Source organism: Protopterus annectens, chromosome 3.part0 (assembly GCF_019279795.1).
Source record: "Protopterus annectens isolate FY-2018-M chromosome 3.part0, PAN1.0, whole genome shotgun sequence".
Taxonomy (NCBI): Eukaryota; Metazoa; Chordata; order Ceratodontiformes; family Protopteridae; genus Protopterus; species Protopterus annectens.
This window is the reverse complement of record NC_056731.1, coordinates 1,006,081,210-1,006,094,903: the sequence shown is the minus strand read 5'-3', so window position 1 is coordinate 1,006,094,903 and position 13,694 is coordinate 1,006,081,210. Positions and strand designations below refer to the sequence as shown.

Here is a 13,694-nt window from a genome sequence, read left to right as displayed (position 1 = left end):
ACAAATTGTTCATTTCATTTGTAAGGAAAGCCAAACAAAATAGCAAAGTAATTTGTGCAGCTGATAGCTAAGCAAGTCAAACTCTCTGACAAGCACTTCCACAGTCACTGACTATGCCTCCTTTCCACAGTCACTGACTGTGCCTCCTTTCCACAGTCAATGACTATGCCTTCTTTCCGCACTCATTGACTATGCCTCCTTTCCACAGTCACTAACTATGCCTCCTTTCAGCAGTCACTGACTATGCCTCCTTTCCACAATCACTGACTATGCCTCCTTTCAGCAGTCACTGACTTTGGGTCCTTTCTGCCATCACTGACGATACCTCCTTTCCACAGTCACTGACTATGCCTCCTTTCCGGAGTCACTGACTGTGCCTCCTTTCCACAGTCACTGACTATGCCTCTTTTCCGCAGTCACTAACTACGCATCCTTTCTGCAGTCACTGACTATGCCTCTATTCCGCAGTCAGTGAGTATGCCTCCTTTCCACAGTCACTAACTATGCCTCCTTTCAGCAGTCACTGACTATGCCTCCTTTCCACAATCACTGACTATGCCTCCTTTCAGCAGTCACTGACTTTGGGTCCTTTCTGCCGTCACTGATGATACCTCCTTTCCACAGTCACTGACTATGCCTCCTTTCCGGAGTCACTGACTGTGCCTCCTTTCCACAGTCACTGACTATGCCTCTTTTCCGCAGTCACTAACTACGCATCCTTTCTGCAGTCACTGACTATGCCTCCTTTCTGCAGTCACTGACTATGCCTCCTCTGCACAGTCACTAACTATGCTTCCTTTCCACAGTCACTGACTATGCCTCCTTTCCACAGTCAATGACTATGCTTCCTTTCAACAGTCACGGACTATGCCTCCTTTCTGCAGTCACTGGCTATGCCTCCTTTCAAAAGCCAATGACTATTCCTTTTTTCTGCAGTCACTGACTATGCCTCCTTTCCACAGTCACTGACTATTCCTTTTTTCTGCAGTCACTGACTATGCCTCCTTTCCACTTTCACTGACTTTGCCTCCTTTCTGCACTCACTAACTATGTCTCCTTTCCTTCTGTTGTGCAACAATGGAGTTGTTATGTATAAGTCATCCTACATCAACTATTCCTCCCTGCAATAGGTAACTATTTTAATGATTATCGCTTGTTAATGGTAAGTTGGCAACACTTTTAAATGCAATTAAATAAAACAAGATTATACTCAAGAAACAGTATAATGGTTACTGCACATAAAAAAAAAAATTAAAATGACTTGTGCACGTTAGTCATTTTCCCATAGCACATAGAGGTTACCAGCCCTGACATTTCTTTTAAATTAAAATAATTAATGTGCAGTAGCTAAGCAGCACCTGTGAAGTACACTATCTTTTGACTGTCACTTACCAATGACCTCTCCTCCTGTTTCTCTAAAGCTGTTAGAATGCAGTGAAAGCAGATGTCATAGTATTATGTAACAGTATCACTGTGGTATTTAATATTAACACTACTAATACCTGGCCCTGCATAGTGCAACATGCTGTGAAATAGGTCCCTGCTTTTTTGACTAAATGCTTGGGTAAAGGAAGACATCTACGATAATTAGTATCTGTCTCTCAGTGTTAAATTTTATGATAACTAATTAGCCCATTCAAATTGTCCTAATGTGTAGCACAGTAATTAGCTTTCCATAAATATTGGCACCAAGTCTTGCTTCCTAAGAGATAGGGTACAGCTAATAAAAGATTAAATATTGACCTGCTAAAAGTATACACTTCAGAGGAATCTATCAGAAGAAAACAACTAATATCCCTATGTACAAATAATTCCTCTGGACAGGTAGAACAGGATCAAATAAAACCACCATACCATACATCCCTGACCCTTTTCAAACAAAACCTTGATAATTGGATGGGAAATAATAAATGTAGTCCCATTCTGGCCCCATGTCCCTTACAGGCAGATGGTGTCAATAAGAAAAGTATTAACTACCCCCTACTAGCATGGATCTCCTGTATTGATGTCCATGGTACTTGTGACCCAAATGGTGTGGATACATGGGTAATTTTGTAACAACCTATGAACCATTGACAGACAATAGGCAGCTAGATAAACAGATAGACATATAGATAGATAGATAGATAGATAGATAGATAGATAGATAGATAGACAGAGAGTCATAGAGCCAGATTTTTTTTGCTATATAGCTACAAAGATGCACAATTAAACAGAGCTATATCTTAACAAATATTGAAAGAGACATATTTTGGGTAGACAGACAGACAGACATACAAAATGGTGGTTAGCTAGACAGACAGTTCATTTAATTTGTAAGGGAAGCCAAATAAAATATCAAAGTAGTTTGTGCAGGTGACAGTTGAGCAAGTCAAACTCTTTGACAAACATTTCCGCAATCACTGACTATACCTCCTTTCCACTTTCACTGACTATGCCTCCTTTCCCACACTCACTGACTATGTCTCCTTTCTTTCTGTTGTGCAACAATGGAGTTGTTATGTATAAGTCATCCTACATCATCTATTCCTCCCTGCAATAGGTAACTTTTTTAATGATTAAGGCTTGTTGATGGTATGTTGGCAACACTTTTAAATGCAATTAAATAATAAAAGATTATACACAATAAACAGTATAATGGTTACTGCACATAAAAAAAAAATTAAAATGACCTGTGCTCTTTAGTCATTTTCCCATAGCACACAGAGGTTACCAGCCCTGACATTTCTTTTAAATTAAAATAATTAATGTGCAGTAGTTAAGCAGCACCTGTGAAATACACTATATTTTGACTGTCACTTACCAATGACCTCTCCTCCTGTTGCTCTAAAGCTGTTAGAATGCTGTGAAAGCAGATGTCATAGTATGATGCAACAGTATCACTGTGGCATTTAATATTAACACTACTAATACCTGACCTTGCATAGTGCAACATGCTGTGAAATAGGTCCCTGCTTTTTTGACTAAATGCTTTGGTAAAGGAAGACATCTACAATAATTAGTATCTGTCTCTCAATGTTAAATGTTATGGTAACTACTTAGCCCATTCAAATTGTCCTAATGTGTGGCACAGTAATTAGCTTTCCATAAATATTGACACCGAGTTTTGCTTCCTAAGAGATAGGATACAGCTAATAAAAGATTAAATATTGACCTGCTAAAAGTATACACTTCAGAGAAATCCATCAGAAGAAAACAAATAATATCCCAATGTATTAAATGTGTTCATTTTCAAATAAATATATCACATGAAGACAACTAATGTTAACTTGTTTTTAAATTAAAGCAGTCTTTCGTTTTTATGGGTGAAGGCACATCTCTTGAATTTAATTGTAACCATTTCTTCACAAATTATCCTCTGTATGGAATTCTTAGGTTCATAGGTTCATAGGTTCATACTAGGCTATCTGCCCGAGGGCATTTACAAGCCTAGCCCATCGTTTTGTGGCTTACGCCACCCCTTTAGTATGGGGAACTATACCCATTATTTTGCTGTGCCTCTGTCGAGCAGTGACACTGAGGTAATCCCTGGGGTATATCTGCGATCTCCCATCCATTGGTCAAGATTTCTCTTGAACAAGGCCAGCGAGGTGCTCTGCCTCACATGTACCGGGATTTTGTTCCACAGCATAGGGAGTCTTTGGGTGATGAATCTATCCCTCCAGCACGTCCTATTAATAGCCGTGTCAAGGTTTAAGTATCCCGCCCTTGTGGCTCTGATGGATCTAGATTTTTTGAGGTGAAGCATATTCATCAAATCTGGGTTTGACATGGCCTTGTATGTTAGGCAAAGGCCACCTCTGAGCAAGCGACTGAATAGAGCTGGAGTTCTTTCAGTCGGGCAGCATAGGACAGATTTTTGAGACCCTTTATCCTTTTGGTGAGGAACTTTTCTGGCCTCTCCAGCTGCTGCAAGTGTCGGGTCAGATTTATTCCGAATGGGGCATTGTACTCAATCATTGGTCTGATGAGTGATGAGTAAAGGGAGACTATGACCTCCCTTGATCTAGATGAGAATCCCTTCATGATAAGGTGGGCAATGTAGAAGGTCTTCCTAACTACTTTAGCTACATGGGTGTCGAATGACAGACTACTATCAACCTGGGTCCCCAGGTCCCTGATAACTTCTTCTGTGCTCAGTGGATTGCCACCTATTTGGTAGCTAGGGGTAACCTTGTTTTTCCCGAAGGGTATGACTATGCATTTTTTGGCATTTAACTTTAGGCCGTGGCTCTGGCACCAGTTATCCGTTTCTGTGAGACCCTTCTGAAGGATATCTGTGTCAGATGTGTTTTCTGAGTTTTTACTCTGAGTGTTTTCTGAGTTTTTACAAAACTCATATAGTCTATTGCTTTTTATCTTTCTTTCTTTTTAAGCACTGTGTGTAAGTACCAGCACATCATGATGTACTGCATGATTCAGGAGTAAAAATAAACATTGATTACTATCTTCTAGTACCAATTAAAATATTGTGATATCAACAGAAAAACAAAGAATAATCTAGAAAATCAACTATTGTATAATCCACACCACTCAACTGTCCCTGATTTGTCAGCATTTACAGAAATTTGCTCCTTTTCTTTTTCCGTACTTCTCATAAAATTTTTGATTTTCTGGTGAGTCACTTTAAATTGTAGGAGTTCACAATGACAGATATTAAAGAGTCACACTTCATTTGTTTCAGAAAATTCACCTGGATATAAAACTTGTTCTTGTAACTTTGTTTAAGTGATTAGATTCCTATTTAAAAAGTGTGCCTGATTATGAACCTTTTCCTACCTATGTCAATGGCTTTGCTGCAGATCTTTGGTCAACAAGTTGCGAGCTACAGTCTAAGCATTAGTTTGCAGATACTCTTGAAGATTTTAAAGAGTTATACAAACTCTGCTTTACATCTTGCTTAAAATTCTCTCCGAAGCTGGATCCGTTTTAGCACACTAGTAGAAATAGGCATCTGTCAATTTCATGTGTATCATAAGACCTTTGTATCTGCTAAAAGTTATTGGCTTTAAATTGTCTTATGTGATTAAAAAAAAAAGTTTTGTGGTGAATATTATCAAACAAATAACTGAAAGTTAACTTAGAAAACTTCTCAGTAGGAAGTTTATATAACATCACATTTCTTCAAATATTAAAGTGCAGTGATCTTTGTTTTACAGTTACTTTCATTTTACATTAAACTCTTCATCTTATACAGTGTCAGAAATCATACATGAACAATGGTATGGAATCACTAGCATTGGAAGAAAATGATCAGGATTGCTAAATCTCAGAGCTGAAATCTTCAAACAAGACTAAATAAGATATCCACATAAGGTATGCTTGTCCCTCATTCACCTAGGGCATGCTAATTTCATGCATTATTCACTCCCAGCATAACACTGAATAGCCCTAAAAATGTAATTCAGATTAAAACAAAACTTTAACTGGTAACCACAAGGGGTATTTTCCTTAAGGATGTGTGACCTCACATGGCAAGTCATACCACAGTTACTTCTAGTATACACATTTTATTTCATTGGCAGCATAACATGCACTACAACATAATTTGATATGCACCACCTAAGTTGTTGCTTTAACTCTAAACTGCTATCCTCCAAGTTAACCAGATGAATCTAACTATAAGTCCCTTGCTGAAAAAACAACCATTTACCAAGCTGGCTTATTCAAAACTGAGTGCACTGTTATTTTGACAGTCGGGGTGCTGTTGAAAGAAGGGGGCACTTTTACATTGCAATCATTATTCTTCAAGGAATAATAGCTGTGACCTTATCTGCATAATTCATTGAAAAAAATAAACAATTAAACTTAATAAGATACACAGTGATCATAATTACACCTTTTTCTCCATATAAAATCCTGGTTATCTTGGCTATAATATAATTTCCTAATGGTCTAATGAGAGGGAGTCTTTTCTGCACTTCACCAAAAAATATGAATACTTACCAGCCATGCCACTTATTATGGTTTCAGTTAAATTAAGAAAAAAATCTAAATATATGTAATGCATTTAATTCTGAGTTTAAGCAGGGCTTAAGCCCAAGTTATAATCAGTATGTTGTCACCCCCTTCTTACTGAAATGGCCTATCTTCATAAGATCCCATGCAAGTACACAGACAATTACTCCCCATTCATGGTAATTGGATTAAATGGTTTGTGTGTGTGTTATTGAGCAAGGGAGGTTGTGTGTACCATCTACTACAAGACTAAAACTATAATACAATCAATGCTACACTGTTACTGGCAGAATATCAAAGTTATTGGCAGAATATCAAAGGCATGCTCTGAATTTTGACAGGCAATAAGGTGTGACTTTTATTTTCTTTTTTTTTTATCTACTTAATTAATATTCAGCTCTCATTTTTATATAACATCGTAAAAGAAAAAAAAATCTTTGCAAGCTTTTGTAATTTGTTGTACTGTTGTAGCTTGAATCCTAGATGCCCATTACGAAATGAGATGAACTGTACAACAATAGATGTAGATTTGTTTCTTTAAAATAGAGGTATAGACTGGAGAAAGTCATGGATGTTGAAAACCTTGGGAAACCATCATCAATATCAACCCCCTTTTTGACATTTTCTACATGTGGTTAGAGTGTTGCGCCAACTATCACAAGCTCTCCTGATTCACAGCCACTATCCTACCATCTTCAAAAGTCATGCCTCTCTGTCCAAAGGTCTTCTCTCGTACAATCCACTCATCTCTTTTCTGACTTTTTCCTCAGTTTTTCTGCCTTCACTGCAGAGGTTTCTGTACCATACAGTAGTACTGGTCAAACCACTGTTTTGTATACCTTACTTTTCAGCTTCTTTGGCATACTGTACCCCTAACATTCTATGCCAGTTGGCTGCAGCCCCTCTAATTCTGGCTTTGATCTCCTTATTTGGACTTCCCTTGTCCTCAACCACCTTTCCCCAGATACTTGAAAATGTTAACGTTTCACTTTTTTCCCTTCTATCTCTATTCTCAGCTTTTTCTGATTTTCCCCATTAGCTGCCATTATGACTGTCTTATCTGATCTCTGTTTCATCCCATATGCTTTCAGTTTTGCATTGTATTCCCCTCTCCTTTGCTAGAGTTCTTGCTAGGACTACTTGGAATGCTACATCATCTGTCCCCTTTGGAAACCATTTAGTTAAAAAGTCAGACGTATTCTCCATCTATATTTTCTGATATTCCAAAGATGCATTTGTTATTAGAGTTAAACATTCTTTTCTTAATCCAAATGTTCGCTTTAGCGGCAAGTCATATTTTATCATTCTTAAACCTTAATACAATACAGATGATAGAATATTGTTCAGCTTGTTGATTTTTATACCCAGTACTTTATTAAATGTCTTCCGTTTGTTTAGCTATATCTGCAGATACTTGTCTTACATACATAACTGAAGTGTTTCTTCATATGACATTGCTGATATATTTTTCTCGGAAAAACTATTTTGTAACCATTTTAAAATTACTTGCAAGTTGTGTATTTGAAGTCTAAATGCTAACATGTCAGGCATTTGGACTTTATTTATTTACTTGCTTACCTACTTACCACCTGTGTTGGCCTTTATTAGCTGTGACCCAGGCTACTGTAACAACTGTAAGGTGAATTAACTTGAATGAAAGCAACAACTGAGAACTTGGTACCACTAGTGAATTCAGCAAAAAGCGAATGCAATAATTTATGTGCATTATTACCAAAGATTTATATGTACAGGGTGCAAATTAGAAAATATAACATAAAGAGTGAAAACAGTAAACATTAGAAAAGCAGAATCCTAACTTCTAGCTGTTAGTTATAGCTTGTTTTCCATCTAATATAGCTGTTAGCTAGGTAAGAGTTCTTAGAAGTAAAGTACAAGGTGAATGAACAAATAAGCACCTGCCTAAATAGATAAGAGTAGCTCAGTCAGTCAGTCAGTACAATGATTTCATCCTGGATACGGGTGTAGAAGAATAGGGCAGCATTGCGCAGTGTGTCCAGAATAAAAGAAATCGCAAGACAGGTCATAGGTGGTCAGCAAATACTGCAAATCACTGGAATAGATGATAAAATGCTCTTAGTCATAAAGTAACCAGAAACCTTGCTGAATGAGTGTGTTTTTTAGTGTAATGCAAATATTAAATACTTTATCAATAAAGCAATAGCTAAATAATGCAGGCGTTCATTGCAGTAATTAAAAAAAAAAGAACAAAGAATAATTTACTTATATTAGATAAAGATGAGTAGAAACTTAAGCATGTAGTTAGTTCTTAAAAGCAAATCTAAGTTCAAGTTTCTCAAACAGGTTTTAGAATACTGAAAGCTTAACTATACGGTCAGCTATCTTATGTTTCAGGATGCAATTTAGGACAACTTTAATGACATTGCTGATTCCCTAAAAAAATGGTATGTATTGTACGTAAAACAATTCCATCTGAATTATTTTTCAAGAAATCAAGGAAAGTTGATTTTATTCTTCTCTAAATGTGTGTGTGTGGGGGGAGGGGTAGTCCATCTGGTTGGTGCTATTTTATTGCCCAAGGACTAAGACAAAATTGATTATTCTTAGTGTTAGACTACCCAGAGGTAGAGGAATTTAAGAATAAGTTGTTAATTTAACTTAACATTTTTTTAGCTAGATGTAACCAAAGAAACCACACTGAAATGCAAAATTAAAGTGAAGCATAAACGGTGTGGCAGTTATAAGGAGCAATATTATATGACAATTCAATAAAGTTTATACATTGGACACAGGAACAATAATAATTTTAGATTCAATAAACTCTGTGTAGCGGCACGCATTCATGTTCATGCACGCACAGCTAAAGAATCTTTAGTGCAATGACAATTTTGCCTTACGTAGCTGAATTTTATGCAAATTAACCAGGTGGAGTGATCCAACTAGCTGTAATGAATTTGTGTAGACTTTCTGTCCGTGTTAGTAGTAGTCACAGACATTTTCCACATACAGGAGTCTACACTGAAAGAAGGGGATGTAAAACTCTACAAATATGGACTTAATTCCCATGAAAAGTTAAGATCCCATACATAAATGTCCGAATCATACACTGTGGATATCTGAAAACAACAGGAATTATGTCAAATTAATATATATTTTTTCAAGAATCCCTGCTCATTTGTGCTATGCACCGCATTGAGCAGACATGCTTAATATAAAAAAAAAAAAAATGTAAAACAACAGTATTATAATGTACTCTAAACAAAAGTACTGTAACACCTTGCATCTGGTCTGCACAATTCTGCTTTCAGGCTGTTAACCTGCTCACACGGCTATGAGCCGAATAATTTCTAGGCTGTCAGTATGAATATTATACAAATAAGGAGCAAATGTCATGGATGTGTTGAATCACCAAAGGGAGCTACCATGTATCAATATCCACTTCGTTTAGGCTCCTAAATGGTGTTTATATTCTCACTGGATTTGGATTACATCAGGGAGGTGTGTCATATCACTTATAGTATTTTTTTGTGATTAGTATGCATGTTTGCACAGAGCACCGCTTACCGCAAACAATTTGGGTTTAACTTGTTCACACGACCAGACCGCCCATATCCGAGTTATGACGTAGACATCTATAAATGGAAACCGGATATATTCAATTAACAATATACAGTTTTGCAAAGCTATGCTGCACAACGCTGAGCATAGTGCAGTGTCATGCACTAAAGTAGGGCCTTTAAATCATGTCAATTATATCCTAAGCAGGTGAACTGCATCATAATTAGCCAATCCCACATGGTGATCCTATTCCAGAACTGTATAAAGTATGCATACACCCTACATTCTGATTTTCCCTCAGTACTCTGAACCATTGGAGTAGTGACTTAGAAACTTTAACTGAGATAATGCCAGGTGCTGCTGCAGCTATCCTACATCTGTATGTGCTAGATGCTGAAGTCAGTGCTGCTAGTGCTGCTGACAATAGGCCTAGGCTGAGAAGGAGAAGAGTGTTCAGGCCCATGGTAACCTTCCAAGAGCTACATGAGCTGAAGATTGTAGAGTGAAACAGGGTGGACAGGGACATATTACAAGAACTCAGTGAGCTCTGCTGCCATCAACTCAGAGCCAGAGATAACAGAGGGGAACCCATCTCAATTAAAACTAAGGTATGTGTAGCCCTTAGGATACTAGCTAAAAGTACTTTTCAAAGACCATCTGAGGACATGATTGGGCAGTCACAGGCATTTGCATTCAGATACTCCATCAATCCTTGGATGCTATGCACCCAGATGCTAGTGAGCATATATCTCTTCCCATTTCCTCTGAGGTGAGGCCAGAAATATGCAACAGTTCTACCATGTAGTGCACTACCCTGAAATACTGGGTGTCATAGATTGCACTCATGTACACATCAAGGCACCACCTAGTGAGCAGGGTAGAATCTACATTAACCACAAAGGATACCACTCCATCAACTGCCAAGTCATGTGCAATGCCTAGGGAATTACTGTGAATGTGTATGGTGGCTACCCTGGCAGTTATCACGACTCCCATATCTGGCACACATCACAGCTGTACCAGATGTTTGCTAGGGGAAGACATCCCACAGGACCATTTACTGGGGGATACTAGCTTGCCCTGAACCTGGATGGTGATATCTATCAGAAATATACATACATCCATGGATGAACACCATAATGAGGCACACACACAAACTAGGAACATCATAGGACATGTGTTGGGCTTCTGAAATCACAGTTCCTGTGCCTCGATATATCTGGTGGAGCCCTGCTGTATTCTTCATGCACATGTGCACAAATATCCACAGTATGTGCTAAACAACACAATCTGATCCTGCAGAAACAGCTGCAGCAGGATCAGCAAAGTGAAGGGGTACACAGCCCCCCAACACAGCCACAGTCACAGGAGGACTCAGAGGAGGAACCCCCCCTGCTGATGCCTTTGTAGTGAGATGTAGGTGTGCTCTGTATGCACTGGCTTTGGCTAAGAGAAAATGCATAGCACATTCACTGGCAACCTAGGGACCCAGGGACTGATGCCTTACTCCTGCTTATGTACATATATTAAAATTAATGTCGGACAACTCACATGTCCTGTACCTATCCATGTATTGGCTGTTTACTGCTTGCATCAAACAGAGTCAGCCCTCAACTACAGTTCTGTCAACTGCTGCATTTGCAAGTTAAGTCCATAATGTATACAGTGTTCACGTAGATTATTATGATATGTCATTGCAGCTATGGACCTGTACATTATGCAAGTGACTGTAGTGGGCTATATGGACAGAAATTACATCCACATGGGACTACAGACACCCATTCTACTATCATGTCTCCATTTGTAATCAGCAGGCCTAATGCATGGAATATACATGCAGTCCTACTGTACCCTATGTGTGTGTGTGTGTGTGTGTGCATACACACACACACACACACACACATATATATATATATATATATATATATATATATATATATATATATATATATGGTTCTACCTCTACCAAGCGCACAGCAGCGCAGAAGACCGACAGGAGGAATTCCAGCGAAGAAAGAAGACGGAAAAGAAGAGCGGGTTGCAGGAAGCTGGACACAAGAAGGCCGACCACGCCGGATACCTGACCGACCGAGGATGCGCACCATGGGGAAAAGGCTTGGGTGAGTATGTTGGTAGTAGAGAGGTCAGTCACGAGCAGGTAAGTGTGCAGCAGGTAAGTGTGAGATTGGCCGGTGGGGTGGGTTAAGTGAGTTAGGGTTAGGCGTCTTGTAAGGATTTTGGTGTGCTTGTGTTGTGTGTTGTGGTTGTGGGGGGGATGTGTTTTGTTTTTAATAATTGTTATTGTGGTGTGTGCAGTGTATGGGGTTTCGTGTTTGTGTACGTGTTGTTATTTAGTTGTATGTGTGGTTTCGTGTTTATGGAGAACCATACATATATATATATATATATGTATACACACATCTATGTCTATCCCAATATATATTGATCCATATATGCATATCATATGCACAGGTATATGGATATATGCATATATATTTTACATATACATATATAGATTGCTGTTTATAAATATATATATATATATATATATATATATATATATATATATATGTATATATATATATATATACATATATATATATATATGTATATATATATATATATATATATATATATATATATATATATATATATATATATAAAATGTGTGTGTGTATGTCTGTAGTGCCCAACATAACCAAATCATACAAAGCCACATATAGTGTTGGACAAAAGACCAAAATTAAGGGCTCAGCTTTAGATAATGCACTAACAAAATATGCAAGTGCACAGAATAATATGTGTCTCATTTGGAGTACTATTGGGACATCTGAAGTTCAGATTTCTGGCAGTCTTATCTCACTTCATTTGTAAATGATGCCACATTTCACATCAAACCACAATTTAGTGTGAAACACCCATAAATATGAGTCAAACCAGTGGACTAGCTGCAAACATCTGGACAGTCAAGAGTTATAATGCCCGAGTATTCAAAACAACATATCTCCCTAAGATTGCATGTGGAAACCTTGAAAATGTATGGCACAGTATAGAATTTGTTCATATACTGTGAAGCCATATGTTTGTATCTATGCTAGAAACAATACCCACATTCTCTACACCTCCCTGTGTCTGCTGAATTTCACCACACAGACATCAACAACTATACAAGTTGTGGAATATATAACATTGCATGCTCACTCATGGACAGTGCAAATTGATTGTGACCACAGGCTTGCCCATCCAAATGCAAACAGACACATATGCCCCATACAGGAACTGCTGTCACATAGCTAAGCTACTAAACAGTTATCTGACTGCTAGGCTGCAGATGACAGTAAGATGCAATGTGACTCTGCAATCCTCCCAAGCTGTTCTTCACAGGGCTTGGTTAGGTCCTCTAAGATTAGTTCATCTGCAGTAATTTCTAAAGCAGACTTGAGCTGTGGCATGTGTGTTAATTGCTGTAGTCTGTAACTGAAGATAGGTAGGAATTATAATCTCAGTCCAGCCCACTTGGCACACGCACACACACACACACACACACACACACACACACACACACACACACACACACACACACACACACACACACACACACACACATAAGGCCTGCTGATGTTATGTACTGTAAAATTGCCTAAAGTCATATTAATGCCAGACTTGAGCTGTGGCATGTGTGTTAAGTCCTTTATTTTGTAAGGGTTCTAATCTCACTCCAGACCACTTGGTGTGTATGTGTGTGTGCTTCTCACTACAGAACAAGTATGAATTCCAAACTGGCATGGTTTTGCACTATTTTGGGCCTTGCAGTTGATGCATGCCTCACACTGTTGTCCTCCATTAGGCCTGCTGGTGTGATGTACTATAAGATAAATTAAAGTCATGTTAATGCCAGACTTGAGCCGTGACACGTGCATTAAGTACTGTGGTTTGTAGTCTGTAAACTTAGATAGGTAGTGGTCTATCCTCGCTGCTGCCAATGTGGTGTGGATGTTAGACAGAGCATTTTATATCAGCCTATGGGATGCTGTCCACTTTGCTTCAACAGACACTGCTAATGTCATTAACAATTAATTATTGCTTGTGCATAAGTCAAAAAAGGCCATGGTTACACAGTGGCCAGACAGATGCATACATGTAAGATGTTATTATGTTTATGGTGTCATTCTAAGGTAAAACAGTACCTGACAGTGAGG

The 13,694-nt window shown here is 38.2% G+C and overlaps 1 long non-coding RNA gene across 1 annotated transcript in view; it reads left to right on the top strand.

Annotated features, from left to right (window-relative positions):
* LOC122796659 overlaps positions 1-13,694 on the top strand; it is a 2,068,910-nt gene that overhangs the window by 859,608 nt on the left and 1,195,608 nt on the right. The window lies entirely within an intron of this gene.